Source organism: Miniopterus natalensis, chromosome 1 (assembly GCF_054644295.1).
Source record: "Miniopterus natalensis isolate mMinNat1 chromosome 1, mMinNat1.hap1, whole genome shotgun sequence".
NCBI classification, from domain to species: Eukaryota; Metazoa; Chordata; class Mammalia; order Chiroptera; family Miniopteridae; genus Miniopterus; species Miniopterus natalensis.
In genome coordinates this window covers 116,406,598-116,433,622 of record NC_142081.1, presented here as the reverse complement: position 1 = coordinate 116,433,622, position 27,025 = coordinate 116,406,598, and the positions used below count along the sequence as shown (strand labels likewise).

The 27,025-nt window shown below is 42.1% G+C and overlaps 1 protein-coding gene and 1 long non-coding RNA gene across 2 annotated transcripts in view; both read left to right on the top strand.

Annotated features, from left to right (window-relative positions):
• Positions 1-27,025, top strand: part of LOC107545716 (fibrous sheath-interacting protein 2-like) — a 98,163-nt gene that overhangs the window by 43,184 nt on the left and 27,954 nt on the right. The window lies entirely within an intron of this gene.
• Positions 15,978-26,546, top strand: LOC148094357 (uncharacterized). The gene is made up of 4 exons (XR_015714293.1): positions 15,978-16,055; positions 17,343-17,377; positions 23,454-23,554; positions 26,508-26,546. It is a non-coding gene; the product is annotated as an uncharacterized LOC148094357 (long non-coding RNA).

Genomic DNA, 27,025 nt, shown 5'->3' with positions numbered 1-27,025 from the left:
CCCCCCTGCCTCCCCTGCAAACATTTAGTGCCCGCACCTGAGCCCCTGGAGCGTGCACAGGCCCCGCCCTCACTGCGCCCTCTGGGTGCCTGGAACCCGCACTTGCCCCGCAGCGCGCCCACCGCTCCTCCCGCAGTCGCCCCTCCCCCAGCGGCCGCGGTCGGTTGGTGACCTTAAGGGGCCCGAGCGCAGTCCCGGCCCAGCCCCGCGCGGCTGTGGGCGCCGGACGGAGGGGCCCCGGGCGCGGGAGCCACGCAGGGGGTCGGCTCGCAGCCCAGAGTGCGGGCTTGGTGCGGGGGAGGGGCGCTGAGCTGCACAACCTCTGACCTGAGCCTGGGGGAGACGCCGCGGGGTGAGTCCAGGCGGCTGCACGGGGAGGCGGGAAGGCGCCCCCGGGAGGGGCTCCCCTTGGCCTTCCTGGGGGGGGGGCGGCGGAGAAGGGGCTCCCAGCCGCGGGGGAACCCCAGCAGCCTGCACCTGCTCCTGTGCCTGCCCGCCAAGGGTGCTGGCCAGGGCGGTTTGCGGGCGCCCTGCCTGGGCCCCTGGGAGCTGCGGGAGCCGCACCGGGTGCTGCGGAGGCGGCCCGCCCGCCCCACTCCCTCCTGCAGGGGGGCTGGGGCGCGGGAAGGGGGGCTTGGAAAACCCGCTGCCCGAGGCGCCCCAGGCACGGACCAGCTGGGCCTGTGCCTCTGCCTGGAGACCTGCCTCGCATCCCTGCCAAGTCCGGGTCCCTCAGGGTCGCCCCACACGCCCAGCCAGGCCGGCTTCAGGAATCGGGTAACTCTTGTTCCCGTTCATCCCCCCTAATGAACGTTCCTCTCCATCAGCAGCAACACGGGTACAAAGTCCTTGAGAAGGAGGACAGGGGCTGCCCTGAGTTCACCTCCCAGCGCCAGCTCCGCTGGTGGGGGCGCCGCCTCTCACAGGCAGGGTTCTAGCAGCTCCTGTTCTGTACTTGAGGCTGCCAAGAGCCTTTTCTTCCTGGGACAGTATCGGCAAGAAATTCAGTCCGCTAAGCACACTTCAGTTAGAAACAAAGCTTTGCCTGAGCGGGTTGGATTAAAGTCGAAGAAGCCTATGCAAAGAAGCAATAAATAAGAGGAATCTCAGAGTAAAAGAGTTGGACACAAGTGTGGAGGGAAAAGCCCTGGGGAGATTCATAACATGAGCCATGGCACCACCTGCACCCAGAGCGCCTGGCAGCCCAGGGGTCCTCACAGTCCCACCTTGGGGAGCAGGCCCAGAGCACCTCAGGAGGAAGGTCTCAACTTAGGGAGAAGCATAAGCATGTGGAGACAATATAATGCGTGCCAATGATTGTCAGTGTCATCTGTAGGCACCTACCTTAGGCACACAAGTTTATTGCGTTATTAGTAATAACAGGCAACTTATGGTATAAAACAAGAGTTTTGCCATTTCTCTTTTCAAAGGGAGGAAAAATTGGCAAGAGTAAACATTGACTTGTTTTGCTGGATGGATCGGGGTCCCCAAGACCCCAGGTTTGCTGATTCCTTAGCAGATCCTTGGCTTTGATTTATTACAGGGAAAGGACAAGGCAAAATTTGCAAAGGCTCCAGGGGAGAAGTCCCGGGGTATCAGGCGTTGGCTCCCAAGGTCCCCTCTCAGGGGAGTCACAGGGGAGCACTTAACTCCCAGCACCCAGTTCTGGGACACCTGAAATGCTGCCAGCAGGACTCAGTGGCCCGAGATTTTGTTGGGGGCCCATCGTCTGGGCATCCCATACCAGCATACAGCCAAGTTCCAGAGCCACAAGGAAAGCCCGTGTTTCATACAAACCACATTGTTTGTACAAACCGTTTAGGCACAGGGGGCCCCTCTTGACTAAACGTGGTGGGAACCTTCTGGAAATCTAAGTTCCCAGGTGCCGGCTGGGCCAGCCTCTGGGATGGCCTTCCGAGGGCAGGGCGGCCGGCTTACAAATCTGGCCTGGTTATTTCCAGGGTGTTGGGGAGGAGGAGGTTAAACCTGTTACTTAAGTCAGTTTTTCTGTAGATCTTCTTTCTGTTATTCTGTGTAGAATCAAAAGGTGGCTAATTTTTCTCTCTCACAGCTGGGTTTTTCCAAACATAAAATTAATTAACTTAATCATTTATTTAATTTATTTTTTGAAATATGTTTTTGTTTATTTTACAGAGAGGAAGAGAAAGGGAGAGAAAGAAACTTCGATGTGAGGAAATATCTATCAGTTGCTTCTGTGCATGCCTCAGTTGGGATCTAATCTGCAACCTGGATATGTGCCCTGAGCAGGAATTGACCCAGCGACCTTTTGGTGCATGGGACTACACTCAACCAACTGAGCCACAGAAGCCAGGGCAACTTAGTTATTGAGCACTGTGTGCCAGTTTCTCTTGTAGGCTCAGGAAATTCAGCTGGAGCAAGACAACTACTCAACTTTGAAATTTCAGTTTTGAACTGAGGCGAGTTATTTATTTTTTTTCTTTCACTTTATCTTTATTGTTGGAAGTATTACACATCTACCATTTTTCCCCCCATTGATCCCCCCTGTACCCCTCCCCAGGCCTTTACCCTGCTATTGTCTGACTCCAAGGGTTATGCAGATATGCATATAAATTCTTATGTTAGTCTCTCCCCAGTCTCCCTCCTCCATCTGTTTTCCATCTAAGATTCTTCAGTTTACTCCATACTTCCATGTCTCTGAATCTATTTTCTTTATTGGTTTATTTTGTACAGTAGATTCCACATGAGTAAGATCATGTGACACTTGTCTTTCTCTGACTGGCTTACCTCACTTAGCATAATACTCTCCAGATCCCACCATGCTGTCTCAAAGGAGATCCTTCATTTTTACAGCTGCATAGTATTCTGTGGTGTAAAATGTCCCAGAAGATACTTGATAGGATTTCAGTATTTTTCAACTTGTAGAGACTTGTTTGGTATCCTAACATATGGTCTATCTTTGAGAATGTCCCATGTGTACTAGAGGAGAATGCATATTCTGCAGCTTTAGCGTGACGTGTTCTATAAATATCAATTAAATCCATCTGATTCAGTGTGTCCTTTAGAGTTACTGTTTCCTTGTTGATTTTTTCTCTGGAAGACCTATGCAGTAAAGTCAATGGGGTGTCAAATTCCCCAACTTTGACTGTATTGCTTTTGATCTCTCTTTTAAAGTCTTCTAGAAATTTTTTAGGTTTTTTTCCAGCCTGTGTGAGTCATTGGTTCTTAGTTGGGTGTCAAGTAGACAGCATTTATTTGGGTCTTGTTTTCTTATCCATTCATCTACCCTGTGTCTTTTGCTTGGAACATTTATTCCACTTATATTTGTTATTATTGATAGGTACTTATATATTGCCATGTTATTTCTTTATGCCTGTGTTTTTCATTATCTGTTTCAACTTCTTATTACAACAGTCACTTTAACATTTCTTGCAGTGCTGGTTTGGTGGGGATAAATTCCTTTAGCCTTTTTTTGTCTGGGAAGCTCTTTATTTCACTATTTTGAATGATAGCCTTGCTGGGTAGAGTATTCTTGGCATCAGATCCTTGTTTTGTATTACCTTGAATACTTGATGACATGGAGTTCAGAATACTGATTATAATGATGCCCAACAGCATGAAAAAAGATATAGAGACTATGAAGGAAATTAAGAATGACATAGTAGAAATAAATTTTAAAAAATTGGAAGCAATGAACAGCAGATTAGGGGAAGCTGAGGATCAGATCAGCAAATTAGAAGACAGGGTGGAAAAAAATCACTCAGGTAGAGAACCAAAAAGAAAAAGCAATTAAAAAACAGGAATATAGTTTAAGAGAGCTGTGAAACAACATGAAATGTAACAATATTTGCATCATAGTGGTGCCAGAAGAGGTTGAATGTAAGCAAAGATTAGACAACCTGTTTGAAGAAATAATGGCAGAAAGTTTTTCTAACCAATGAAGGAAACAGTCACACAAGTTCAAGAGGCACAGAGAGGCCCAAGCAAGAAGAACCCAAAGAGGCCCACACCCAAACACATCTTAATTAAAATGCCAAAAATCCAAGGCAAAGAGAGGATCTTAGAGGCAGCAAGAGAAAACAAGCTGTTACCTACAAAGGAGCTCCCATAAGGCTGTCAGCTGCTTTCTCATCATAAACTCTACAGGCCAGCAGGTTATTTCTTTTAAAGGGGGTATATTAAAGCCAGCTAGCCAGCTAGATACCATTAAATATGTGAACTCACCAGAGAGACAAAGGGCATTTTTTCTTGTATTTATTTAATAAACTTACTGAACACCTAAAAAGAAATGAAAGGAAAAAGGAAATGAAAAAGGAGGAAATGAAAAAGGAAAGGAAAGGAGAGGAGAGGGGAGGGGAGGGGAGGGGAGAGGAGAGGGAGGACCCTCCTCTAACACTGCAAGCCTGTCTTACAACTGGTCTCATAAAATGCCCCAAGATTTGGGACTGTAATCACAGTGGATATTTAGGGCTGAAACTGACCTGTCCAATAAATATTAATGCCCTAATGGTATGGCAAACTAACACCCTTATTATTTTTTTCAGAACATCACATCAAATAAATTAAAATTCTCATGTCAATTGACTCACTTGGCAGAAAGAAACCTGCACCCTGTGAGAAAAGAGAAGGTGGGAGAAGAGTTCAGAAGGTGTGGAAAGAGACAGGTGGAAGAGGCACCGGACAGTATACTAAAATGTGAATATCAACACCATCGACTGCCCCACTTCCTAACAAATCCAGATTATAATTTTCTCAATTTGGGAATGAGAGCTGTTCCACATCAAATCAGGTCTATTAATTAGCATTTTTGTTTCCGTATGCCTTAGAGAATATGATGATGATGATCAGCTCAGCTCAGGAAAAATGTGCATATTACTTGCACACAAAATCCTCTTCTGTAAGAACCACTAGTTATAATACTCATTAGTTATAATATTATTAGTCAGAATACCCATATTCTCTGTAATCCTGATCACTTAACAGCTGGAAGATCTTTCTTATGTGTAATGTAGTTTCATTCTATACCTTAAGCCTCTCTCCACTGTTTCTGTCCTGTTTCCTTCAGAAAAGATTATTACAGACCTGCTTGTATAAAATTTTCACATATGATTACAAAGGGCTATGAAATTTTATCATGATTATTCCTGAAGTTGAAACTTGTCTAATCTTTTCTTACAGATTGTGGCATAGAGTGCTAGTTACTTTCCAATAATCAGTTCTCCCTTCTGTGTTACTTACTCGTTATATGATTACATTTTTCGAGCCTCTCTTGCAGCTAGGTGTGGCCATGTGACTAGTCTTTAAGGCAGTAATATGTAAGCACTGTGCTATGTGGATATTCTGAAAAAAATGTCCCTTATCATTTTGCCCTGCTGTCTGGAATGAAGACAAAATAGCTGGAGATTAATAGCCATCCTGAGCCATGAGTTTGAGGTGTGATGGGCAACACTGTGTGTTGACCCTTCTACTAGAAATAAATTTTATGAGACTAGGCACCTTGTTTATCTTGGTCAAAGCAACATCCCCAGCACCTAAAAATGTGTGTAGTATGTGGTATAGGTTCAGGTATTGAATGGATATTGAATGACTGAATGAATGAATTCACACCATACCATGTAAAACACTGATTCATAAAGTCCTTCCAGGGGATATTCAATCATCAGCAGCAAAAGGAAGGTCTCCGTTTCTGTCACAAAATCAAACTTTGCCATAAATCACATCACTCCTATTAGCTTCCCTTTGCTCTCCCAGATTTGCTACTGTTTTAGAAGGAGAGGATTTTTTCTTACTGTTCTGCAATGTTTTCTTCAACCAAAATATTTTAAAATCTACTTTCCTAATAATTTTTTCTATTATTTTTTGGCTTAGCAAGTTTAAAATTTTTTAATATTCTAGGTCATGCATTTCTTTCTGTATGTATCTGTTGTTAAATGCAGGCACTACTTTGTCACAATATCTTAGGTGTCCTCTCAAGTCTACAAGAGTCATCCAGAATGGTATCTAATGACATTCCTAGGACATTAGACAAAAATATTATCACCATGGAATACGGTCACTAGGTCCTAAGGATTTAACTCCATGTTGTTTCCTGAAACTGAACTTCATTGAGCCCTTTCCCACTCCACTGTGGTCCCCACATTTTAATACATTGCTTGTTCTTGTCACCAAACCTTACATATATCTTTTAAACTATTAAATATTAATAATCTCTGCTTCCTTGATTTTTGACCTCAGTTTTCCCTCCTGCTGTCCTTTTAATAAAAGGGAACACTCCCTCTGCTCCTTTTTTGTTTTCTTTTTTGGCACCTATGTGATGTAAATGTTCACACTTTTTTCAATTACATGTCATTGTTGTCCTGATTTTTTTCTCTACTCTTCTCCAAAAGTTGGTGCTATTCCCGTTAATTATTTGGGGAAAATAATTAGCCTGCTTTTCTATTTCTGTGAGATCTATTTATGGTAGAGCCCCTTGGTTTTGCTCAAAGTTCTTTTGAACCCACCCAGCTTTGAGGAAAGATATTATTTGGGTTTTGTTGGATACTTTCAGCTTTTCTGAAGTGCACACTTCTCGACACCTCACCCTCTCCTTCCCAGAGGCTTTCCCTGTAGGAGCCTATTAAAATAAAGACAGACAGAGGTCATCCGACGAGCTCTTCCTAAGTCTCTCCTCTACTAGAAGTGTCTCTGTGGCCGCACAGGCCCTGCTCCCTCCTGGCCTCTCCATCCTTCCAGAGCTCGTCCATCCCTGCTCTGAGTGCATCCCTCCTGCTCACAGGGGCCTTGCTCCCGTCATTCTCCTGGCTCCTCTAACTTCTGTTTTTTTCTCCATTGCCACTTATCCTTTAACATATAAATATACTTGTATTTTTCATCTAAAATTAAAAATAGCAGTGTAGAGGAAAATAGTAGTGTATTTCCTTCTAATTACTGCCACATCTCTCTTCCCAGCCAAATGTTGGGGAAGAGAAGCCCTCAGTTGCTGTCTTCACTTCCTCGCTTCCTGTTCACTGCTTCACCCCAATGCTGTAGGCAATGGCCTTTGTAGCTTTCCTGCCCTCCTAACAACATTGGACTTGGATAGGAAATTATGTATGGAAGCTGAGACCTGGCCAGATCTGTGCCCTTGGTAAGGGGGTGGAGTGGGTGCAGGGCAGGGAGGGGGCATCCTGAACCACTGCCTTCCCTGTAAGGTGGGGGCCTGGAGGGAACTCTGGGCGGAATGGGTCCCTCGTAACCAGGTGACCGCGGAATGTGCTCTGGTTGGCTGGTGCCAACCAGGTGAACTGCCTTCAGTTGAGAAGCAGCTGTGAAAGGAGGAGGAGCTTCGGCTGTGCTCTCTTCTTGCGGTGGCTGTGATTCTCAGCAGTTGTCTGATCTCCACACCTTTGGACTAAGTCAGGCTGCTCGCCGTCCTCACAGACTAGTCAGCTCAGTGGAGGCGGTCACAGCTGACAGCAGGGGGTCAGCAGCAGGGGCACAGCCGGGCCTTGAGCCCTGCCCAGGGCCTGGCAGCCCAGTGGCCCCTGTGCTGTACAGGGCTTTGGCACTGTTGGGAGTTGGGGGGTGGGACTGTTGAGTGAAGGCAGTGACAGCAGCAAGGAGTGAAGGGTCCTCATGGGGAACAAACTGTCCTGCTGCTGCCTGAAGCCCAATGCCAGCCCCAAGCTGGGCCAGCACTCTGGGGGGCGGCCTCGGGAATATGAGACTCCTGTGTATGGGGGGGGCTCCAGGAACTCAGTGGCAGAACCACCAGCCATGGCTGCCATGGAAGTTGACAACTTGCATTCCCTGTTCTGTGATTGCCACCCTATCCTGCGCCTCAGTGACGTGGAAAAGCCCGATGGTAAGGAGGTGGCGGGTGTTCACTGCTCTCAGGAGTAACTCTCTCCTGTGCTGACCCCAGGGTCCCCTAGCAGGGAGCCACCCCCTCAGGCTCCTTGCCTGGAGGCCGCTTTTCTGGAGCTGGCTCTTCCTGGTGTCCCCACCCCTTATTCCCTTCCCGTCCTGTCTGGCCAGTTTCCTTCCCTGTTCAGTACCCAAACGCCCAGTTCTTACTCCAACCCAGCCTGAGACACTCCAGTCCTTGGCCCTTCCTGTTTATGCCTCTGTTTAATGTCTCATGGGCCTCTGTGAAGACTTTTGGGTATATTTTCTCCTTTTTGTCAGTGAAAACTTGAATCCCCCAACTTCAGAGTATCCATCCCATCTCCCTCTCCTTACTTATCCATAAGGTACTTAAATGAAGGAACCAGGTAGAGGCTGGGGATACCTGGCTCCCACCTGTTAAGATAGTTGATACTCAGGACAATTCACCTGCAAAGATGTTAGAGTTTATTATTTCAATTCAAAATAGACAACTGACATGGACTCTATGTGGTGTTCTTAAGTAGGCTGTTTTCAGTTGCCTGCCTAGAAGCTGCTTTATTCCTCCCAACTGTAATTTGAATACACAGGGAAATGGTGGGAGAGGAACTTGAAATTACTGAATGATGTGTAATGTGCAGCCAGTGCTACAGAGAATACTATTTTGTTTGTTTTTTTACACAAAGGAGAAACCTCTGAGTCTGATTAATTTATTTACTTTGACACAAATATATCTTCAGAACGTTCGTCTCCATGGCGCCCTCTAGGTCCTCTTCCCTCCTGCAGGGAGATTCCTGTCTAACTGTAGGAATGTTGAGGTAAAACTTCTGAAGACCAGGTGCCTAAAAGGGGGTGGGGGGGGAGAGGGAGGAGAGAGGGAGGGAGAAGAAGCACTTGCTGGAAAATAAGCCTGATGACAGTGTAGCTAATGGAGACTGGTTTTGAAGTAGAAAACATTCTTTCACAAAGATGTTAAAACCCCATTGGTCCATTTGTCTCATGTAAATGCCAGAGATTATTTCATAGAGCAAATGTACTATAGCTCTTATTCTATTTAAACTTTAGTTGAGCTTTTACTTTCTTTAAATATTAGAATAATTAGCCGTGTGAATTCACCCCGATGGTGCACATGGCTTTGTAACTGAAAAGTACTCGCTTTTCAGAATATTCAAATATTGTGAAATAAATGAACAAATTACGTGAATTAAGTGTACCTTTAAACACAAGGCAAGTAAGTACCTGTGAAAACTTCTGCTCGCTCTGCTTGGCGCTGCCAGGTAAGCCTCTGAGTGATTTTATAAACCAGTTAGTATGGGTAGTGTTGGATGAGAGGCTAAAGAGGACCTTGATTTAATTCTTTTAAGGTGTACAACTCACTTCCATGTGTATCTCCTTTGGCCCTTCTAACTGCAAATAAGGCCCGTGTATACTCTCCCTCCATTGCTGCCGAGGAAACCGAGACTTAGGCTGTGAAGTGACTGTGGCACAGCTGCTGAGCAGAAGAGGCTGACGTGCAGGTGGCAATGTGCCAAATTCAGTTTCTGTGGTGCTTACAAACTCTTTAGATTGCAGCTTATATTTCATATTTCGTCATAAAGTGAGCCCATTTTAACTTCCTCCAGTAGTGATTACTCCCGTTTGAAATCACTGTATACAACTCAGAAGCGACGGCTGCTCCCCCTGTGTCTATAAACTCATCACAGTGGGTAAGAGTCAAAGTAGAAGCCACGGGGGAGCAGGAATTTCCCCGGGTGCGAGTTGCTGTGTTTTAAGGAGTGTGTTCCAACGGCCTCGGATGGAAGCCGACAGAGCTCTGGACGCAGAGGGACCTTGTGAGAAGCTGGTGAGAGGGCAGGTCAAGGACCAGGGAGTGAGCACAAGCCTGTAGTGAGTAATGTAAACCAGAGAAGCTGGAAATACAGGGTTCAAAGTATAGAATTGCCTTTTATGTTTAATGTGATAGATTTCTATTTCAAATTGTTTTTAATTTTGGAGACACATTCAGTAACTTGATATGAGAAAGCTCAGTTTCAGCAATTGCCTGTTATTAAGTTTCCATAGAAACAAGGTGAAAATAGCAAATGTAAAGTCCAAGGACACTGAGAATTTGCTTTTAATGTCTATATTTCAGACAATTTTATATCAATTTCCCTGGAAATAGGAAATACCTACTTAGATGTAAAACATTCTGGCTTTTCTGTGATGGAGAATTGAACCATGTGCCTCTTACACAGAATCACGCTTGAATGATGCTCTGCCTTGTTCTTCTGGAACAGAACGTGGTTTCTTGAAGTCATTTCCAGGGGATATTCTTAAGAGCCTAGTACAGATTTCAGACAGACTTAAAAGAATTTGTGTAGCACCTTGCCTTTATCTAACAGTATATCGACTATAACTGATGGTGGCCTCAGTAACACAAAAAAGACACTAAGGTCCTGTCATCCAGTGTTGTTATTACTCACCAACTGCTCACACAGCCTTTTGTGTCCTGACCTCATGAGCTTTGCTAATTTGCTGGCTCAAGGTGCTCTCTCAGGGGACCCTTCCTCCCGCTGCCCCTGAGGGGTGCGTAGGAAGGAACTGGCAATACTATGAGGAAAAACCTCTGGGCAGCAGATCTTCACTCTTTCCATGAGCTATTTTAAACCCTCTTTTTTTCGTGACAATATTAATAAGCATTTGATGTAAAAGATTAGAAAATATAGAAAAGTCACTTGCTTATGCTGAGAACACCCAGAACGTTTATTAATATTTCGGTGTTTATTCTTCCTAAACCTTTCGTATGCATATAAACATAACATTTGATTCTACAAAAATGAGGTCATTGTTTGTGTGCCACTTTATAGCTCTGTGTTATAAAGAGAAGTAATGACATAAAGCCCCTGGACCTGTGCCTGACCCCTGGAAGGCGCTCCGAGCGGTATTTCTATGCAACTGCGTGGAGCTCTGCTGCAGGCCTTTTCATAACTGTCCCTGTACCTTCAGATGGTTGGAGCATCACTCAGGTGCCCAGTCTTTAGGATGGGCCATTGTCCAAAGTGAAACCATGCACACTCCCATTATAATGCTTTATTCTGGGGACCCAGATAAAAACAGATGCATTGTACTGACCTGTAGACTTCAGATGGTATACTTTCTTATATCTTGATTAGGATGTCATTTTGCAGTTAAGGTATTTTAACAGTAAATGTTCTTATCCCAAAGTAAAGTCACCATTGGTTTTTCACTGGACAGCAGAACTTCTCTTTTAGGTTTTTTGGGGATTTTGTGTCTCTAATTCTGAGTAACTACTACTCTAAGATCTGAAAGAAGTGCTGATCTTAGATGACAAATCAGAAGATTGCATTAGGTAAAATCTTAGGAGTTATAAGAGAATTGGGAGAAACTTAATTGACTTGGGGTACACTGAAATAGTTAGATATTTACTGGGCACCATTCCAGATGCAGGACAAACAGTGATACTCAAGGCCAGGCTCCCACCCTAGCAAAGGTTTCTACATTCTAGAGGATCCTAGGGGCGGACAGCACATGGACAGTCAAGAAAGTCAGGGTTAAAGACGGCTGCTCCCTTTAGTGACACTGAGCCGGTCTGAAAATGAGGGAGCCCTGTGAACACGCTCCAGGCAGGTTCCTCAGGTGGGGGTGCGCAGAGTGCAGGCCACGAACAGCAGGCCCGGGGGGGGGGGGGCTGCGGAGACTGACGGGCGCCGGGAGGAGGAAGGTGGTGCGTTCAGACCTGCATGCCCGTGGGCCTTGACAAAAAATAAGAATTTTAGTCTAGTAATGGGAAACCACTGGAGGATTATATGTAGGGAAATGATGCTAATTGTATAAAGAGGGAGGAACAGCGAGGGAGAGAGAGAAGCTCCCGGGTGAGAAGGGCCGATGCAGGGGTGTCAGGTAGACGGCGGGCAGAGTAGCGCAGGGGAGTCAACTGTGGATTGAACAGAAACTGTAAGGGCCTAAAATGGGCTAAGTTAAGGAAATTAAGTCTAAATGTAGTAACACGATAGGAATGACAAGTCACAGGAAAATAAACTAGTACATCCCCACCTTAGACTACTATGGAGCTATAAAAAATAAAATATCTCTTTCCTGCTGTGTGGTGATCTCCAGGATAAGTTACATGGAAAAGGAAGGAGGGGACATCCAGTGATGTACATGACAAAGCAGGGGAAATATGTATTTGCTTATTTTTTAAAAATGCTGAAATTCCTGCTAATTGTGTGACTTTGGTTCCTTTCCCTTCAACGGGCAGCCAAGGCTCACATTTACTTAAGATGACGTGGGGGTGCTGGTTAATGAGCGGGCACTTCATACACTTCCTCTGAAGTGATGCTAAATGTTCATATTTTGCTTTTGAATTAATTTATGAAAGCTTTTTTGTCATTTCTTGGTGCTCTATATATAGTATATAAATTCCTCTTGCATTTCATTTGACCCTTACAGTGTTTTGAGTTCAGTAATATAGGAATTATATCTGTTTTACATGTGAGTGGTATAAATTGAGTTTTCCGAGGCTTGACCATCAGGCTTGATGGAGCAGGAATGTGAATTTCAGATGGATGGACACAGGGATAGGACTGATAGAGTGACATGTCATGTGATCACCTTTTTTCACACACCCTTTTTCCAGTGTATTAGAGTAATTAAACTTCAGGGTTAAAACAGTAACATTCCATAATTTGAGATGAAATTGAGGTAAATTGTTACTCAGGAATGTTCCTAAAACTCCAAGACACTGAGCAAAGAACCTTTAAAAATACATAATGGAAGAACGGTGTACTTCACTGTGGGAACTGTCACGTCTCGGTCACAGTCACTGACACGTGTTGAGGACTCAAACAAGGCAGCCCTGAGATCCAAGGCGAGGCCGCTGCAGAGGGGGTTTGGAAGCCAGAGCTGGGAGGGGCAGAGGCTTCCTAGGAAGCAAGGCTCAAGGAGCAGCAGCCTGGGGGCCCCAGGAGCTCACCCTGTGCCTTTGGGTGGGGCAGCCAGCTCCAGGCCAGGGGGAAGGAGCCACCTGCCTGGGGGGAAAGTGCAGACTCAGAAAGAGAAAATCATTAGTGTATAATCCACTTGTTAGAGTCTAAATTTTGTGTTATGGGTCAGAAAACTAATACAATGTATAGTAAATACAATGTGTAGTATGGGGGATAGAGCAGTGAGTACATGCAGGAACCTTAAGTAAACAGGTGCCCAGCAGTTGGCCTAGAGACTTCTGACATTTCTATTTAATTGGAATAAATTGAAATCAATGTCTTTCTGAAAAATGCTGCTTAAAACCACACTATAAAATAGTGATGCAGTATTTGTCATTAGCAAAAAGTGGAAGTTATATATATATAAAATTGTTGGAGGCTATAAACAGTAAATATTTTATGAAAGGCTCATGCAAATTAATAACCTTAGGGTTCTCGTGGGCACAATACATACAGTACCTGTAAACAAAAGGCAACTCACCAAGGTGGAAATAACACTGTTAACTGTGGTCAAACTATATAATCAAAGAAATGCAAATTAGAGACACTGTGAGGTTCCTCATTCACATAACTGGGATTTCTTTAAGTATTAAAGCTGGGGTAGAAGCTAAAACTGGTATGTTTGCAGGCATTATACACTAGTGTGCCCTCACCTGTTTTAGAAAGCAACTTAGTTGTATACATTGAGCCATAAAAACAACCTAACCTTTTGGTCTAGTCATTTCATTTTAAAGAGCTTTTCTAAGGAGATTCAAAAGATTGTTTAAAACCACTGACTTGTATGACCAGAGTTCACAGAGTAAAAACCAAGGTGCTCCTTGATTCAGGAATGAAATGAGCTTCTCAGAACTCGTGTCAGTTCTGCTCCTGTGGATTTCTCCTCAAAAGGCTTCCTCCTCATGCTGGTAAAGTCAACGCCCAGAGCTCCAGAGGCCCTAAGGGTCCTAGAGGTCAGCTCTGCCTTTCTCTGAGGTTCCTGGGAGGTGCCAGACCAGCTGGGATTGATCGGCCAGCCCTGGGGCATGTGCCTGCCCTAGAACCGGGTGTAGGGTAGGGGAAGCTTCAGCTTTTTTTTTTGTTACTTGAGCTAATTTTGTTTTTTTCTGCATATTGTCATTTCTTTCATTCCAGCCTTCTTGATTTTTATATTTAGAGCCATAGCAGCACATCTTGTTTTGGGGTGTGTGTGTGTGTGTGTGTGTGTGTGTGTAAGCCTGCAGCTTCCTTGACTGAAGTACATACTTTTCTTGGGCTTTCCAGTGAAATTACTAATTTAGCTATATCATGGCATAGGCACCTATACAAACATGGCTACTTATGCAAATGTGTTATTTTTTATTCAAATTCAGTATATTTGCATTATTTTTGGTAGGAAATAGTCTTGAATTCTCTCAGCAGCTGGAGGTTACAGGCTGCTCTGATAGTCTCTGCCTCTCACTTTGTGCACAACTGAGTTAGTTTATTTTTCCAAATAGCTCACATTGTCTCATTTTTCAAATATGTGGGGAAAATCCTTTAAAATAATTGTATGAGTTTTTTACAAAAAAATGTTGAATAGAATAGTGTCTTCAAAAGCAATTTAATAAACTTGAAATTCAGGGAAGGAGCTTCCTTGAAGCACAAGGCAATTGGTTCAGTTATTTAATTTCTCTGCTGGCGGGACTGTCAAAGCGGACAGCTCAGATGTCTGCTAACCAGCCAGTCCCCAATGATGTTTGGGCAACATTCTAACTGTGTTAGTCGGAGGGGAAAGTCTTCTAGGTAAATACATTTGGACATGACGTTAGACTTTATTCATTACTATAGTTTTAACATATCAGTGAGCATTTTGATTCTCCAAGAACCAGGGCTATAGTCTATTTACATTTGACCTCCAAATGCCCTTTTAAAAACAGGCCCATTATTATGTGACATGGGGAATGTCGCCTGAACCATTATTCCATCAGGACCTTGGTCCACTTTCTTACAAGTTTGGTTAAATGGTTTGAGATGGACATTGCTAAGGCCTATCATAGGGTTTGTTTTTTTAAATGACAACTTTATAATCGCATATAGTGGGGCACTTTGTGTTATTAAAATTCAAGTATGTGTTTGGTATTCTTGCCTAAGTAGAAGATTATCCCACCTCGGTGCAAGGTGCACTGCAGGGGACCTACTTTATGTGGTCTCAGCAGATTTCATGTTTGCAAACAGCCCTATGATCAGGCCGAGAAAGAATTCTTATTGAAGCCCCAAATTAATCATGGGGCATGGAAGGAAGAAGTGAGAGTTTAGCTTTGGAAATTGAGGGCAGAACTAAAAAATCACTTTGTCAAAAGTATAAAAAGTCACTGTCATGAAACTATTCCTGTAGATTAGAGCACTGAGCTCTTATGCTGTCCTTTAAAATGCATCACGATGAACAGCCCCAAGTAAGCCTCAGCTAACTAAGTAAGTTCACTATCTGAATGGAGTTAGAATCAGCCCACGTGTGTAAAGAACATTTTCCAAAAGCAGCTCACTTGATTTGGGCCTATTTGATGTATTAGCTTGCATCTGACGCCAATTGGCCACAGTGTAACTTGCTTCTTGAGACAGTTTCTGGAATGAGCTAGTAATATCAGCATAAAAGAGAGTGACTATATTTCTAATTGATAAGTGGAAGGGGGAAAGCACATATATGATGCCCCAATTTAAATTAGATTGTTTATGTGCAAGTTAAAAAAAAGTCTAAGATATAGCCTGGGTTGATTCCTCATATCTAGGAAGATCTTGCAATTTTTAATAACCCTGGTAGAATTTTTATGTTGTTGCCTTCACTAAAATTGTTTTGTTACCATTACTTAAAAACTTTTTTGCCCGGCTCAGCGTTGCCCAGCAGTTGAGTGTCGAACTGGGATCCAGGTGATCAGGGTTCGATTCCCGGTCAGGGCACATGCCCGGGTTGCAGGCTCAATCAATGACTCTCTCTCATCATTGACATTTCTATCTCTCTCTCTCCCTCTCCTTTCCTTCCTCTGAGATCAATAAAGATATATTTTTTAAAAAATGAAAACAAAAAAAAACACCCCTTTCAACTTCGTTTAAGTGATTAAAATGGATGTATAGCTATTTTTTAAATTTTGTATTTTTCTACTCAACTAAATCAGTATGCTTATTTCTCTTCTTCCTATACAGAGTGGTATTTACAGTTAATCCCTTCCTACCATCCCAGGGCAAGGACAATTTTCCTAAAGAAATATCAAATGCATGGTAAGTCAAGATAGAATTTAGGTTACAGTTAGGTTTTTATTTGAACAAATCAAAAAAATCAGTTGTTTATGTATGAGGATTGAATTTGTGATTTTGGCTTTATTTTACATAGCGCTCAACCAAATGCTCCATCCTCCCCACATCTAGAACTTTCCAGCTCCTCCCAGCTCCCTCGCCTGCTGCAGGGCTGCCCGGGGGCATCAGAGCAGACAGGCCTGTGGGGCCCCAGAAGCTCAGCATCAGCAGGGAAACTAGTGTCAGCTTCCTGTGCCCTGTTTGTTTTAGGAAAAGAGTCAGAACTGTAGGATTTTATCACCCTGCTTGCCTGCTTATTTTCCTTAATGTTATGTTAAATCGTGTTTTCTTGCTTAAAAGGGCTCACTGATCAAGCTTTCAGTTGATTAGACAGCAGAGGCAGGAGAAGGGCAGGCTCCAGTGGATCTGAATTAACGCAGCGCAGTAACAGTGGGGCTTTTTAACATGCCTTTTCATGGTACGTGTGCATTTTGACTTTCTGGAGCTGATCGTTTTCGGTAGGATTGCTGTATTTCTGTTTCTTCCAGAACCATGGGCTGCTCTCATGTAGAGAGGGGGAGACAGTAAAGGAAAAGCTGCCTTCAGTCCTAGGAAGGTGCCTGTGATGCCCCCCCACCTTCCAGGAGGCAGCGGGGGGCACAAAGTGCAGCCCAAGACCCTCTTTGGAGCTTTTGGCTTTTTTATATCTTTTTGAGAGCAAAACAGTTTTGTGTTGTAGGTGTTTAGTTAGGTTAGCCACACTCATTTTACAATTTAAACTAGATGGGATCCTTTGTAAGATATTCCAGGTGGTTACCAGTCAGTGGTGCAGGATGCTTCCAGGGGCCTGGCCAGAAACTGGTTCTTGGAGCCGTCAACTGCTAGATGCTGGTGACTCAAGTAAAGTGGGTGTAAATGCAGAATTAGGAACCAGGGCTGAGCAGTGGCTCAGAGATGCAGCAGTTAAACTTGTTCATTAGCTGACTCTCACCCGGCCTAATTAGCTTTGCCTTTTCTTCAGTACATGGAGCGGCTTTGATTTGTACCTAATACAGAATCTCTCTTAGGTCAAAACAGTAAAACATAGGAGAAAGTTTTATTTTATGGGACTCCTCTTGCCAAGTGATTTAAATTATCAATTGTCAAGAAGTAATAAAGGAAATGGAGTGAAATCTGTCTTATTTTGTGTCTTGGTATCTGTCAGGGAATCATAACTTTTGTTTCCCTGAGACGTTTGTATCTGCATTGATCACTTATTCGTTTTATTCTTAGTGCAAGGAAAGAGGAGGAACAGCTCTTCACACCATGTAAGTAAACACTTGAAAAGTTAAGTAAGAAATTAATAATATGAATTAAATTGTCTACCATGATTTTTAAAAGTATATAATGGACCCAGTGTCATCAGCATGTCCCTTTTTTGGTAGATTTTCTAAATCACTTCTGTTATCTTAATTATCAAACTGTTATCTTAATTATCAAACTTACATATTCAGGAAAGTTTTTGGCTTAGTAATCCCCATTTTTAAAGGGGTTCTGACCTTTAAGTTAAATTTCAATAATATGGTTGTGATAGAAAGATCTGCCTTAAATTTTTACCTTAACTTTTAATCTTGTTTTTTAGCACCATCTATTGACTTATTGTCATAGCAGCTGAAAGCTTAGCTTTCTCAACTCCAGCGTGGCCTTCTTTCCCTCTCCCTGTCCTCTCAACATGGAACATGGTTGTTATTAAATCAGAATCAATGTTTACACTATTATATTATGTAAATACTTTTTACTGCTGAGCCATACAGTTCTGTGGCTGTGCCTCTTCCTTGTATACCCTTCATTCTTTTTCTCAAATACAGGGTGTCCCAAAAGATGTGTATACACATTGAATGATTATAAAGTCAGTGTTTGTTAACATATAGTTCAGTTTCAGAATTTGAAAGAATCTACAGAAGTGAATAATTTTTTGGTCAGTTCCTGTTTTCAAAATGATGACCGTTCTGGTCCAGGCACAGATGATAAGGCAAAGCAATGGAATCGCAAACAGCAAGAATTATTTGGTTCTGTATTTTGCTCCCTCAATTTGTTGACTGTTGCTGGTTCTGTACTGTAAACTTTATCTTTTATGAATCCCTATGAAAGAAGGTCTAGTGGGTTGTTAGGATAAGTTTTCTCTGCTCAAAGCTTAGTCTGTCTCCCCCCATTATTTCAAATCAGTTAAACCTGGAAAGGAGTGGAAATTGAGTGTGTTACCAGCTGTTACAGTGTGTATACAGTTTTGGGACCCCTATGTGACTGAAACTTGAGCACTTCTCCAGGACAATCCCAACGCCTTCTTCCTAGTCACCATGACCTCACACAGCCAGATGCAGCAAGTAGGCTGGTCTCCCTGCTTTCAAAATAAATTTTTTTGTTCCTAACAATCTAGTAATTTGGCAGAGAAAGATGGCTATCAGACAGAAATACTACATTTACGCTACATTAACATAATACCTATAAGTTTTCACTTTTGTGTGTGTGGAATTAATTTTTTGATTATATTCACTTCTTGTTTTCTAACAAATATTTTTTCCCAAAATTCTGTAACATTTGTCACAGGCCTGTCAAAAATATTTTCCATTTCCTAAACAGAGTTCCATGTTTTATTGGAAGCAATCTCCCCCCTCTTGTTATCCTAGTCTAGTAGAGACTTGCTTTCCCTAGGCCTGCTCTGTGTCTGTTTTGTGGCATATTTCTTTAAAGTCATCTGGGAGCTCACATAACTGTTCTCTCGTGTGGGGCCCCCTATGTCTTAGATCAGTGATTTTCAACCTTTTCCATCTCACGGCACACATAAACTAATGACTAAAATTCTGTGGGCCCAACCAGCGTGCTCAGTGGTTGAGCATAGACCTATGATCCTGAAGATCAGGGTTCGATTCCCAGTCAGGGCACATGCCCGGGTTTCGGGCTTGATCCCCAGTGGGGGGCGTGCAGCAGGCAGCTGATCAGTGACTCTCTCATCATGGATGTTTCTATCTCTCTCTCTCTCTCTTTCTCCCTTCCTCTGTCGGAAATCAATAAAGATATATTTTAAAAATTAAAATGAATGAATAAAATAAAATTCTGTGCCACACCAAAAAATATATTTTTTGCCAATCTGACAAAAAAAAAAAAGTTATAATTTTGATTAACTCACACTGGACATCTCTTGTTGTGTTGGCTGTTGTCATTTTTTATTTGACAATCTAAGGGAAAAGAGATTAGTGTCTCTGCCTGAATAGTCAGGTATTGCATGCTTTAAAAATTCTTGTGGCACCACAGTGTCCTGCGCTTACACTGGTTGAAAATCGCTGTCCTAGGTGGTATGTTTTTCTCTGTCCTGGTTTTACTGGAGCACTTTTTCCTGGGAAAGGATACATGGGCAGAAATTTTTTAGAGATCTAGTCTCTCAGAAATGCCTCCTGTTTAATAAAATACAGAATTCTGGGTTGAAATTAATTTTTGCAGTACTAGAGGCATTTCTACTGTTTTCTCACCACAGTTGCTCTTAAGTCTGTTGACATGGGATGATACATTATATATTATTAATTTTAGTGATTTCCCCATCCCTTTCTTCCCTGGAAACTTTTAGAACCCTCTCTGTTCCCGGGGTTCTGGAATTTATAATATGTTTTTGTTTGTAAGTTTCCATTTTATTGTGCCCATCAAGGCTAGAGGTCTGATCTGCTTTCAGGGAATTGTTTTTGATTGTTTCATATATCCTCTATTCCTTTTTTCTAGTATTCCCATTACTAAGAAGTTGGAACTCTCAGGCCAGGATTCCTGCACGATTCTCTAATTTCCCCCTCTCTTTTCCCCCATTTTTTCTTTTTCTACCTTCTGGAGATTTCCTTGCCTTTATGCCCCAGCCCTTTAATAATTCTCTGTTTTGTCCATCTTGTCTTTAATGTACACTGTCTCTTACATCCTGTCTTTCTTTTCTGAAGGATTTCATTCTTTTACCAAGTCCATTTTTTGCCTTTTTGAGGTTAAGAATTACTTTTTTATATTTTCACTTGCTCTTGAATTTTATCAATCCCATTAATTTTCTTTTCTTTTATGCAATAGTTTATTTTACATAGGACAACTCATTTGCTGATACCATAGGTTCTAAGTTGCTCTATTAAAGTAATCACTAAAAAAAGTGATGTTCTTAGCATGTAGATTTTAGGAAATGTTTTCAGCTTTTGTTTATGAGTTCAGATGTTTTTTAATTAAATTCATTGGGGGGACGTTGGTTAATCGGGTCACATAGGTTTCAAGTGTGCATGTCTGTGATGCATGATCGGTATATTGCACTGTGTGCCCAGCCCCCAAAGCCAAGTCACCTTCCCTCAGCATATATCTGGGCCCCTTGCCCTTCACCACCCCCACACCCCTTCCCTCTGGCAGCCACCGTGCTGTTGCCTGTGTCTGTGGGTTTTCGTTTTATATCCCGCACGTGAGTGAAATCGTGGGGCTCTTCGCTTTCTCTGGCTGCCTCGTTTAGCTGAGCATCGTGATCCCCGTGTTGTCGCAGTGGCGGTGCTTCCCTCTGCTGGCGGCCGAGAGCTGTCCCGCTGTGTGTGCCCACAGCTGCTTCACCCAGACCTTCACCGGAGGACACTTTGTTTCCTCCCGTGCCTTGGCCACTGGGGATAATGCTGCAGTGAGCAAAGGGGCGCATCTTTGCAAACGTTATCTTTGCAAATGAATGTTTTCAAATTTTTCAGGTATATAACCAGAAGGGGGGTTGCTGGGTCATATGGTAGCTCTATTCTTAATTTTTGAGGACACTCCCTACTGTTTTCCATGGTGGCTGGACCAGTTTATGTTTCCACCAGCAGCGAACGAGGGTTCCTTTGTCTCCACAGCCTCTCCCACACTTGCTGTTACCTGTCTTGTTCATAGTCACCATCTGTTTTGATCTGTCCTACTTGTTGGCGTCCCTCAGATGTGTGGTGGTCCCTGACCGCCTGTTGCTATCTAACTGGAAGCACTAAGAGTGAGCAGAAGTTTCGCAACTGACAGGGCTGCACTGCAAGAATTTGGGGCGGATTCTGAGCCTGCCTTGGGTTCTGTAAGACACACTGGCTTCCTTACCCCTGTTCTAGCCACTCTCTGTGGGCACCAGGGCTGTGCTTCCTCCCCTTTGTTCTTATAGTGTGTATGGCTTTTTTTATGCCTTTAATTCTCAGGACATGTCTCTGAAAGGAAGGGGAGTGGAAATAGATTTGTGGTGAGTTTACAAATCTCAAATGTATAGGTTCTAACTCAAACTTAGAACCTATATTTAAAGTGTAAATCAAAGTTTAAAGTTTTAATTCAATACAATTAATATTAATTCAGAGAATATTTTTGGGTATGCCTATAATTAGCATACTACACTTTTCTACCAAAGTCTTGGTTAAGAGTTCTATTCAAACCATGCATTTTGCCGTATTGTTCCATTTATGTGCAACATAGATGGAGCAGCTTTCATTAATGCATAAAGTGCTAGAAATTTTCAAGTTAATTAAAAGTCATCAATTCTTAATATCCAAAATGTGTCTTGTGAAAAAGTAGAGAGAAAACAGTAAACTTCAGCTTCATTTTTTAATGGGTTAAGATGAGACAGTGGGCACAATGGGCGGGGGCAGGATTTCAACAGGTACTTGACTTGATAGTAAGGTTGGGGTTGTCACTCCTTAGACTTCAAGGCTGGTTATTTGTCTAGTCTTTGCTATTGAACTTTAAGTCTACTAAGTAACCCCTTCCCTCTCTGGCAAAGATTGTAAAAGTCCATCTGTCCTGCCATTTGTGCTGAGTGAAGGAAGATACAGCAGGATTTTTGTCTCTGTCCATTCTAGTGACCAACCAGGGGTTCAGATACCTGTGAACACTAAGTTTTCCATAGTATTTTGGTGCTTTTGTTTTCTTTGTATTTGCATTTTTTATCTTTATGTTTGTCACTGTAGTTCTTTGAGGTTGTAAGCCATCAATAGTAAGGTTTTAACCATGAAGAACAATTGTTTTAAATTTTCAAGCAAGATGAGGGGAAAGTAACTTGGCAGCCAGGATACCCAGGCTTTGCCAGGAGGCTTAATTCTGCCCCCTCTGGGGGATAGTAGATACTGGATCCTGGGAAGTCTGAATAGTTGGGAGGAGGCCTGGACTGATGGCAGAGTGTTGAGTGTTCCTTTGGTTGGATGAGGCCAGTAGACTGTAAGTTGTTGATTTACTAAATGAACCCCATGGAGCTTTGAGCCCATGCCTAATTAAAAATTTTCAATGTTTTAGCACAAATATTTTCAAATACAAACAATATACATTTATAGTAGAAAAAAATTTTAACTGGAGGAAAATGTGAGCAAATATCACCTAAAGTTTTACCAACTAGTCTATATTTTGGTACATTTTCTCCCTCTTCTTTTTATCCCCCTATAGATAGGTTTTTGGTCATAATTGACTTTTTAAAGGTGTTTTATACACCATATTACACTTGTATAGCAGTGCTCTTAAAAGATGACCTTCCACTTAGAATAAAAGTATTCAAATGAGTTTTCACATTTTATGCTGTATTTGTCTTTTTGAGATCCGAAAAGTAAATTACAGATTAACTACATAGCTTAAGAAACAACAGAGTTTTAGGTATAGTTAAAATATTTCTACTTTGAGCCCGGCCTGGTGTGGCTCGGGGGTAGAGTGTCGACCTAGGATCCAGGCTATCATGATTTGATTCCTGATCAGGGCACATGAAATCAATAGACATATATTTAAATATATATATATATATATATATTATATATATATATATATTTATATATATTTCTAGCTTGAAAAAATTTATTCCTCGAAAGAGTGATTCTTTTCAAATTATGCCCTCTGGAACTTTTGGCTAATGAGGAATAAGTGGCTTTGAAGTAAGATATCTGAAACTGGCAAAATTGTGCTTTAGATAATATAAAGATATTTCTGATTATTGGCTAGTGGCAGTTTTTAAATGCTCTGCATTTTAAAAGATATCAGCTAGACGTTCTCCCTGTCCTGTCTTTGTGTATTTGCGGGAGATCCTGATGGGAAAGTGTGACCGCATGCTGAAAGCTGCTTTATAATAATATGAGAAAGGAAGGCTCATCTGAATTAGTTTATAAAAATACAGCAGCACCGATACAGTAGGCAGTTAGGCAGAGATGAACAGCGTAGGAGCGACAGGCCAGGTTTGTCACCAGGGTAGAACGCTTTTGTTCCTAGAGATGGGGAACTCGCCCCAGGGTGACCTTTCCTTCCCTAGCATATCACAGGTCATGCTGTTTACACCCCCTGAGCTTTCATGTTTGATATTTTAACAAAGAAAAAACACTTTTCTAAGTTTAACTTACTGTGATGTTTTCTTCTATTCCCCTTCCCCTTCAGGTATTTCCAGATCACCACAGAGAAAAATATAGCTCATGCTCAACAATATTTTTAGACAACAGCACAATTTGCCAGCCCGAGACGAGAATCAGTGTGCAATGGTGAGTAAAATAGGCTGCCCGGGCTCAGTGACAGACACCTTATGCTACAGGCGTCCTACCCATGTGTGAGCTCATTTGATTGTTCTTTTCCTTGATCAGGTTAAGAAACTGGTATCAATTATTATTGATTTCAGTTTCCATTTTAATTTGAGAACATGGAAGACGGGAAAGTCAGTGAGCAAATATAAATTTCCCCCCAAGAGTATTCATCTTTACCTGAGGAAATACTGTGGCTGAGACGTTGTTGAACAAAATGCAAGGAGAGGTGCTTCTCATTGACTCTTTCTAGAGAAAAGTATTTCTTTATGAGATAAAGACCTAAAACCACATGTGCTACTCTGCAAGCTGCTCTTGGCAGGAGGACCAGCTCGGCCCCCACTGGCCCAGGGCATCTGCCTTTACACTTAGTTGGATTTGGTCAGATTTCCCCTATTCTCTTTTTCCTGCACCATTTCTATATTAGAATTCACTTCTCCTCCCAGGAAAAATGCACCAAACCAGGGTTAAGGAACAACTTCTCAAGGCTGATTTCTTCGTGGATAAAATGTGTTCAACTGAGGTTTTAACTTTATAGATGTATTAAATTTAGTTATATATGTATATATAGATATATAAATACACTTCTAAGACACCGTATTGATTCATATATAAGAAAATCAAACCAGGAAAAAGTTAGATAAGTGAAGTTTTGGAAACGCAGCCACAGTCAGGTCTATACTTAAGCAAACGTAACAGTGTCATGATGCTGCTGAAAATTATTCAGTAAGTTCTGTGAGCCCTACATAGTTTACAATTGCAGATGCACTTTAAAACATGCTAAGATGAAACTTTAAAGCTACTTAAGAGCGAAATAAAATTAAAATAGGACATAGAGCTTCCTGAATTCCATTGGGGTTTTCCAAGGAGCATTACCAGCATCTCCCTGGGATATGAGAGCTGATTTTCCAGAACAGTTTGGGAAATGCTACCTGAAAATATTAGTAGCCTCATTCCTAATTTTTCAGTCCTAAAAATATAATTTGTTCATAAACCTAATTTTGTTTCTCTTGTACCAGCTTTTTTACTAATTAAATTCTCAGTAACTTCTACTTTATTAAAAACTGGGAGTTCACAATCATAATACTGTAACTTTCTTCTCTCACTTATAACAGTAGTTGAGATCAAATTGTGTTTCATCAAAAATTGAGCCCCAAACCTCTCTAAAGTCCTGAGCTTTGGCACCTATCATATAATCATTTAATCTTTTTATGCAGCCAGGACACTAAATCCAGGAGTAAGAAAACAACTCCACTCTGGCTGCATTCCATAGGTTCTTTGGAATTCAAGGTTCTGATGTTACAGTATATAATTCAAAAGTAGTTGTAAAGACTGACCTTGTTCAGACAAGTATGTGTTATGCTTTTTTTCACCAAATTAGTCTAATTTTTGGAAGTACAGTCAGCTTTAATTTGCTCTCATCAGGTTTTGAAAATGGTCAGTACATTTACTATTTGTAAAATAAAGGTTTTCTGAGAAAATTATTAGGAATGGTTTTGAAAAGATGTCTATTATGGGGCAGTAGCGCATTGTTCCCAATGGGGTGGGGGAGCCTTATTAGAATCACGGATGCAGCTTTTTTCAAAATGTGTGTCTCTAAACACACGCAGCCCCTGTCCCCTCCCCCAGCACACTCCCTCTCACAAGCCTTTGATGAGCTGAGGAAGGATGGGGGGCATCATTACATGGAGAAAAGCATCCAGGGTGATCCTGATTTCAACCCTAATCCATGTGTTCACATTGCAATCACCTGAGAAGCTTTCAAAGCAACCCAGAGTCACACCCAGTGCCGGTTAAGTCAGAGCATCTCAGGGCGGAGCCAGGCGGTTTTTAAAGCCCCTCTGAGGATCCCAATTACAGCCAAGCTTGGGCAGCACAGTGCCTGGTGAGAGGGCAGGAGGGAGAGTCTGCTGCTCACCATTGCCGGGACCTTGAGCAAGTCAGTTTTCACCTTGGTTACCTTACCTGTAAAATGGGTTGTTGAATTAAATGTCATCACAACTTCCTTGGTTCTTTTCAGCTTATGTGCTTCAAATTCTCTGATTTTAAAATCAATTTGAAGATGAAACTGAAGCCCTATAGAAGTACCCATTAGATACTAACAATGTTACAGGCCTTTTTACAAGTGCTCATATTCTATAGACCTAGTTATAAAATTCAACTTTGCTTTCCCTCAGTTATTTTGAGTTTCGTTTTAGAAACTGAGAGCAAAGAGGAAAAGCATGTAACTTAATCTACAGTACTCCTCTGTTTCATATTACATGGAATCTGCGAATACCTTAGGAATACAGTACCTTACACAGTGCCCGAGGACGTACATCTGCTCATTAAAATTGCACTTAAATTAATTTGGAAATAAATGTTATTAATATTATCCTGTATACTGCTATGCTGCGTTGTTAGCACTGCTTGTTTTAGAAGAGTTAGACCTGTTGATTTTGTGGGTTCTTATATATGCCATTAAATTTTCTAACAATTGTGTAAAAGTGATCTTAAATGATTTGGTTTGGTATAGAGAATTTAATTTACCTTTAGGCAAATGATGGAAGATGGGTGGGTGGAAAAACTACTGTATGGCTTAAATTTAAGCATGTGTACAAACAGATCTATCTTGTACAGGATTAAAGATTCTATGAGCAAAGGGCAAATTACAGCAGAGATGTGTAATAACTTCCATACTGAAATAACCAACCAAAACATGCCTTCTAACAGCATACCCCCTAGCATTTTTGGTTTTCCTAATTTTGCTCAAAGCCAGAGAACTGCAACAAGGCAAAACGTGCCCAAGAGCAACTGTTCTGAATGAGGATTTCATGGCCACTGGGCCCTGGGAAAGTCCTTCCCCACCACAATCCCTTTGAAGACATGTCTTCAGACCTAACATGGACTCAGTTCTTCCATTTTTTTCTCTCCACAGCCTGGTATTAGCAATATATTACCACATCAAGAAAAGGTGAGTTTTAAAACCTGTCTTGTTATTCTAACTAATAAACTGATAAGATATAAACTTTAGTGTTAGGGAATATATATGGACATTATTGGAGTAAGCTGTAGAGTGCTTTTATTACATTATTAAAGTGAATCATTTTTGTCTTGGGACTCAACCCTTAAGCTATTGATCCCAAAGGATATTTGTTTATGTGGGCTGTACTGATATTTACTGTATTAGAAATTAGAAATTAAAATTGAGAATTTAGAAGTAACTCCCTTGTATGTTGAACCATGGTTTTTTGTAGCACTGTTGAAATGTTGAGCTGGATAATACTTTTTCCTGGGGGCTGCCTTGTGCGCTGTAGGCTGTTTGGCAGCATCCCTGCCTGTCCTCACTAGATGCCAGCAGCACACTCTCCCCGCGCCACACGGGGACAACAGCATGTCTCCAGCCAGGGCGGGATGCTTCCTGGGGACAAAATCACCCCTGATTGAGAACCGTAG